The sequence below is a fragment of the Sebastes umbrosus genome, chromosome 12 (genome assembly GCF_015220745.1).
Source record: "Sebastes umbrosus isolate fSebUmb1 chromosome 12, fSebUmb1.pri, whole genome shotgun sequence".
Taxonomy (NCBI): Eukaryota; Metazoa; Chordata; class Actinopteri; order Perciformes; family Sebastidae; genus Sebastes; species Sebastes umbrosus.
In genome coordinates this window covers 23345821-23352307 of record NC_051280.1, presented here as the reverse complement: position 1 = coordinate 23352307, position 6487 = coordinate 23345821, and the positions used below count along the sequence as shown (strand labels likewise).

Below are 6487 nucleotides of genomic sequence, written 5' to 3'. Positions count from 1 at the left end.
TGCAACACTTAAATGGCTCTACATGATGTTACATGTTTCCTTATCTGTGACTCCAGTGACCACACATAAAATATGAGACTCATTGTAGTTATAAATAGTATTCAACAGGTTGGTGTACTCAGCTCAGTGCTGTCTGGGGCCTTCTGCCCTGATTATTTCCATACAGGCCCCACCTAACTGTGTTTTTACTCTTATTTTCGAAAGCAGATAGATATTTTTGTGAGGTATATGGTTGAGGAAGAGTTGTAATAAGGGTTGTGTTAAGGGTTGGTTTATATTTACTTTTTAACTCCGGATGGATATGTGGGTTGTAAATAAACTTGGGATGCTGTTCATATATTTAATTTGGGATGTAAATAAATCTGAGATAGTTTATATATTATATTATATAATCATTCTATGATATATGAGTTATTAGAGTAGAAGTGAGAAAGGGGTAGGGACACTATTACTCTTGTTTTGTTTGTTATTCTTTTGTATCTGTTTTCATTTATTTTTATGTTAGAAATAAAGTCTTTCTTTCATTCATTCATTCAAAAAAAATATATTATAACAATTCAGGAAAAAAAAGCACTTTTGTAGATATAAAAATACCAGCCACTTCCTTCACATTATGCAATATAGGCAGGAAATGAAATAAGCACCTGCCACCTGCCAAATGCAGGGTAAATGTTGGCTGTGGCAGGTAACAAAATTTCAGGTCACCTGCCACCACAGGTTTTCCTTATATTAAAGGTCCCATATCATGCTCATTTTCAGGTTCATACTTATATTTTGTAGTTTCTACTAGAACATGTTTACATGCTGTAATGTTAAAAAAAACACTTTATTTTCCTCATACTGACTGCTTGAATATACCCGTATTTACCCTCTGTCTGAAACGCTCCGTTTTAGCGCATTTCTACGGAATTGCAACAGAATTGCGTTGCCTGGCAACAGTTTGGATCCATGTTTACTTCCTGTCAGCTGATGTCATTCACATAGACTGCAACAAGAATGTTTACATTTAAAACTATGTAATGGTCTAAATATTGTATATTTGTGACATCACAAATGGACAGAAAACGGCTTGTTTCAAATGCACAATTTCTGAATATGGGCTGTGTGTATTTCTCTGTATATTGAGTGCTTCGATACTTTCACAGTATTTATAAAGCACTTAAACCTGCTTTATTATATACAAGATATGAAAATCTCACTTTTTACAATATAATAATATTATTTTTAAAAAGCAACTCTAAAGCCTAAATTAAGTATAGTCATGGATTAAGGTTACATGATATATTTTCCAAAATACTACGGTGTGGTACCACTGACTCAGTGTTTACAATTTACAAAAGCGTTCTACCTAGATTTCAGAAGTGGCAGACAAAAAAATTGAGTGGCTGGTAGAAATGTTCAGTGACCTGCCACAGTGGCAGGTGAGGAGAAAGGTTAATTTCAGACCCTGAATATAGGTAACCACTTGCAACATTGCCAGTGTTAGTGAACCAATTAGATTATGATGGTTGAGGTGGAGGCCACACACAGGGAAGTGGCTGAGATGTTTACATGGAGCATCAACAGCTCTGTTGATGTCTCCCTGGCCATTAGGGAGGACAGAATACAGACCGGCCATTGATAAGGCCAACTCATTAGTACCCCATTCACCGCCATCAAAGCCTCCTCTCAACGCCCATCAACATGAGTGGGTCACACCACCACACACACACACACACACACACACACTGGAAGCTGAGGATCACACACACACACACACTTCCTGCGTTCACGCCGATGACAAGGGTTTGGTTTTGGTTTGACACTCATTAAGGTTTATTATGAAGAAGTAAGCAGAGGAAGTGCCTCAGAATTCAGACAAAAAAATGCAGATATGAACATGTGTATTTAACAAAATCACCTACTATACGGTACTCACTGCACTTGCCAACATTGAGACCTCAAAAATAGGAGGAGTTCAAAAGCAAAGCAGGGGGTCCGGTGACTTTTAAAGAATGAAAAATAACAAAATAATAAGTACACTGCAACCACATTTTTTTATGTTAAATAGGCCTGCTTTTAATTTTACTTCTAATTCTAAGCAAAGGAAACTGAATAATTCTCCCCTCTGGTGTAAATTTGTTTTTATTCATTAATTTTTTTGCCCCTGCTTGAGTATTTCTTTCTCCTACTCTCCATTTCTCTCGCCTTCTTTCACTCACTGAAGGCCCTTTCAGACAAAACGCGTCAACAGCACCACTGTCATAACTGTTGTTATTTTTCTCACCGAAGCTTCGAAGCCCCCAAAAAATGGTATTTGGAGCAGCCCTAGTCTAAGTGCTCACTGGTAAAAGCAGGAATATGCTGCACTTTTATTAGAAGATGATGACGTCCATGAACAGCTGCCATGTCTAATGCTGTCAGGTCCGATCATGAGCCTGTCTGGTGCAATTCCTCGGAAAACAAACACTAACCCCCCTGTATTATTGGCAAAATCTGCAGGCTACATTCACAAGAATTTTTCATTTCCTTCCCCTCATTTGAATGGATAGAACAGCGCAGTGCCTCAAATAATATTGAGCTGTGTGTCGAGGTCAAAGTGTGACCTTTGACATGAATGATTTTTAAACTCTCTCTCTCTCTACCAGCTTTGGTGGCATGGGCTGCATTTGGAGCTGTGTAGCCTGGATTGCTGGCAGGATTTAACGTGATGTGTGATGCATGTAAATTGATTAGTAACAGGAGGAGGGGGCTAGGTGGTCGGGATGGGAACAACGCCTTGCTTAATGCAATGATTAGAATAAAAGAAGGGGATTAGTAGACTCCCTGTACAGTTTGAGATTGAGGCGAGGATTGGATTTTCATCTCCTTCCTCTGTCTCCGTTAATTTGTTGAACAATGGATGATCTGTTGGGATCATGTGGGAAGTGGCACACGCAGCCGTAACCAATGCTGTAATACCTTATCGGCTAACCGGCTGCTCTGCATCTCCTCTGAACACAGAATGCTGCCCGACTCGATCGGCAGCTCTGCTGGCGACTTTTTGACAAAACAGCGAACGGCGGTGGCCACAGCCCGAGCCTGTCGTCACTTAGCCAGGATCTGTTTCCTCATAGTGCTGCCTGTGGATTCCCCCGCAGGTCTTTCACTGTACACAGTTTGTTGAAGTCAGAGTTGGTGTGTGACTGTACGTGCTTGCTTCAGTGTCTTTTGAGTGAACTTACTACTTCCTTACCCGGCTGAGTGGTTCCCATATTTTCTTGAACGCACACAGATGAAGCACTAAAGTATATGTTTCTAAAAGTATATGTTTCTAAAAGTATACTGTATGTTCTAAAGCATATGTTTCTACCTCATCAAAGAGTACTTTCACACTCTTTCTACTCTGTTTTTGACACTCACAGTGATACGGTAACTCCACACTCATTGTAACATTTTGATATTTCTGTCATGTTTATTGTTTAGATATCGATACCAGATCAGATATCGGGCCGATACTGACTCAAATACGTGGATCGGGTATCGGTGACAATGGGGCCGATCTATTCATTTCAGTTCTATATTTATATACTATATACATTATATACTGGAATTTTAATTCCTTTTTAAGTTTTGATCAATTTGTTGCTGCATTAAAAAGCTTTACACCTGAACTGGAATTCCTATAAATTTTGAAGATTTTTTACTTGCTGGTGTACGATTTATTATTTTAGTAATAAATAACAAGTCATTAAATATGTATTTGTTACATTTTTTTTTACAGTTAAAAAAGCAATGTCAAGCTGTTTCCTTTCACATAAAAGATTGATCCCAGTCACTTCCATACTTAGGCATACAGCTTATTAATTAAACACTGGTATCGGATCGGTACTCGGTAAAGCCCAGGTATTGGTATTGCTATTGCTATCGCTATCGGTATCGAGACTGAAAAAGTCGGATCGGTGCATCCCTATTTAGAGCTGCAGCAATTAGTCGATTAATCACATTAATTGATTAACAACTAATTTGATTAATCACTGTAGTCACTTATAAAGCAAAAAATCCAAACATTTGCTGCTTCCAGACTGTCAAACGTGACAAATTGATGCTTTTTTTTGGGGTCATATATGATAGTAAACTAAATATCTTAAGGGTCTGGACTATTGGTTGGATAAAACAAGTCATTTATTTTCTGACATTTTTATAAATAAACAGATAAATGTAGAAAAATAAGTGTCAGATTCATCAACAATAATAAATAATTGCAAGAAAAAAAGTAATTTCCTCCTTCACAAAAGAGGCAATTTCCCCCAGGTTCGTGTGGTTCTTTCTTCGGAATAAACACAGTTTCTTGCACAATCTTTTCAAGTTCCTGATACTGATGATAATGTGGAGCTGATGTGCCCAAAGATGAAGTATTTTGTTATTTGTGAAACCTATACTAAAGTATGACTTTACAAGATGCTCCACGTTCCTCATTTTCACACAGGCGGAACGCTGCTCTATTTCCCCTCTAAAATAACACATAAAATTACTACTTTATAATATTATGTCTTTATTCTCATAATACTACAACTCTTTTTCTCTTAAACTTCTTACTTTATCCTCGTAATATTAGGATTTGTTTCTCGTAAACTTCTGACTTTATTCTCATATTACTACGGCTTTTTTTCTCATTAAATTATGACTTTATTCTCATAAGATTACGACTTTTTTTCTCGTAAATTTGTGACTTAATTCTCATAATATTACAACTTTTTTTCTCGTAAACCTATGACTTTATTCTCGTAATATTAAGACTTTATTCTCGTAATGTTATGACTTTATTCTCAAAATCTCAGATTTATTTTTCCTCAATGTGGCCCTAATACTCCGTCGTACAAAAGTATTAATAGATTAACTGAGAAAGTAATTGACAGATTGATAGATAATGAAACTAATCCTTTGTTGCAGCCCTGAACATATTTTTTTCTGCCCTAAACATGTTTTTTGTTCATTTAACAAAAGAATCCTAAATTCACTAATGTTAAGTATAATCTAAACAAACCTAAACCTAAAAGTTTATTGCAACGAGTAACTGTATGATCAAAGAATACATAGACAAGATTACAAATTTGAGGAGACATCAGATATTACGCCAAACTGTTCCAGTGGTAGCTATCCTTTAACATCTCTGGTTGTATTGGACTGTTGTCGGTAATCAATGATTAAGGAATGCATCATGGCAGCACCTTAATTTATCAATTCTTTAATTTGCTGGGTTGGCTGAAAACAGACACACCTCTGCAGTTCGGAGGTGTTGGAGTTGGTATTTGTAGTGTGTGTGTGTCTGTGCATGCTCTGCATTGTGTTTGTTGGTAGTCACAAGGCCTAGCCTGCGGCGGTTTATTGAATTCCACCCTACCCAGGAGCAGATGAGAGGAGTGGTGGTGACATTGCGGATATACAGTCACACCCATCTGTTGGTTTGGCAGCAGAATTACTTGCTTTCATGAAATACGAAGCGTTCCCTTTTCATTGGCTTTAAATTAGACCAACTCAGTAACATGCAAAGCAGAAACATTCTCCAAGATATTGTTTTTTTTGTCTGTTCTAATTTGCACGTTTATTACAAATTGTAATGAAATGTTACGCATTAAGGTGAGGACAGATGGTAGATTTGTCACTGCTGGCTTCAGGAAGTTAGGCCCTGTTAGTGCTCATGTGCTAATCAGATGTGCCAAGCAGGAAGCGTTGTCGTAGCAACCACCTCAGATAGGTCAGAAAGGTAGTGTAACAGACCTAATTTCCCTCTCATTCCAGTAAATGTGTCAAAGACTTTTTTGGTTGAGATTCATCGTCATGGCTTTCGGTTTCTCTCTGCTTTGCACTAAAACTTTGTTCAGAGCTTTGTGTTGTCCTGTCTGTCAGAGGAGACAGTTGACGGACAGAAAGGTAGAACCGGCGTCTCCACCCAAACAAAGAACGCTACAATCCATTTATTACTACAACTTCCTTCTCACAGCTACAGAGCTGCTCATCTTACAGGCCCTTTGCCATTCAGTTGTCATAATTTTATTCTCACATCAATGTACTGGGTGGATCAGGATAGAAATATTCAGATAAATGGTTAAAAGTTTGTGTCAAATGATTTGAAACCCAATCCTCACAAGGAAACAACCAGGGCTGCTGCAACAACAATTACTTTTTCTTATCAACTAATCTGTCCTTTTTCTGTTTTGATTAGTTCAAATTGATGTCTTTAAAATAGCTTCTTTTACGTAAACCAGTTAGCCCAAATATTAGCCTTTTTGTTTGATTAAATCTGTAGTTGGTAACTTTGAGCAAATATGATAAAAAAATGTTTTTTTTAAAAACTATGCTCATAATGTCATTTGCAAGAATCCATGGCGCCTGAACGAAAACAACCAATCAGATCCAAGCTGGAGCAGTGCAGTCTCTGCAGCAGCTGTCAATCACTGCTCGCGAAACTGGTGAACTCCGACCAAACGGTCAAACTAGGCAGCGCTGATCAATGAGAAAGTTTGTG

General features: G+C 37.7%; 1 protein-coding gene across 1 annotated transcript in view; it reads left to right on the top strand.

Moving 5' to 3' along the window:
* gng12a (guanine nucleotide binding protein (G protein), gamma 12a) overlaps nucleotides 1–6487 on the top strand; it is a 34470-nt gene that overhangs the window by 1342 nt on the left and 26641 nt on the right. The window lies entirely within an intron of this gene.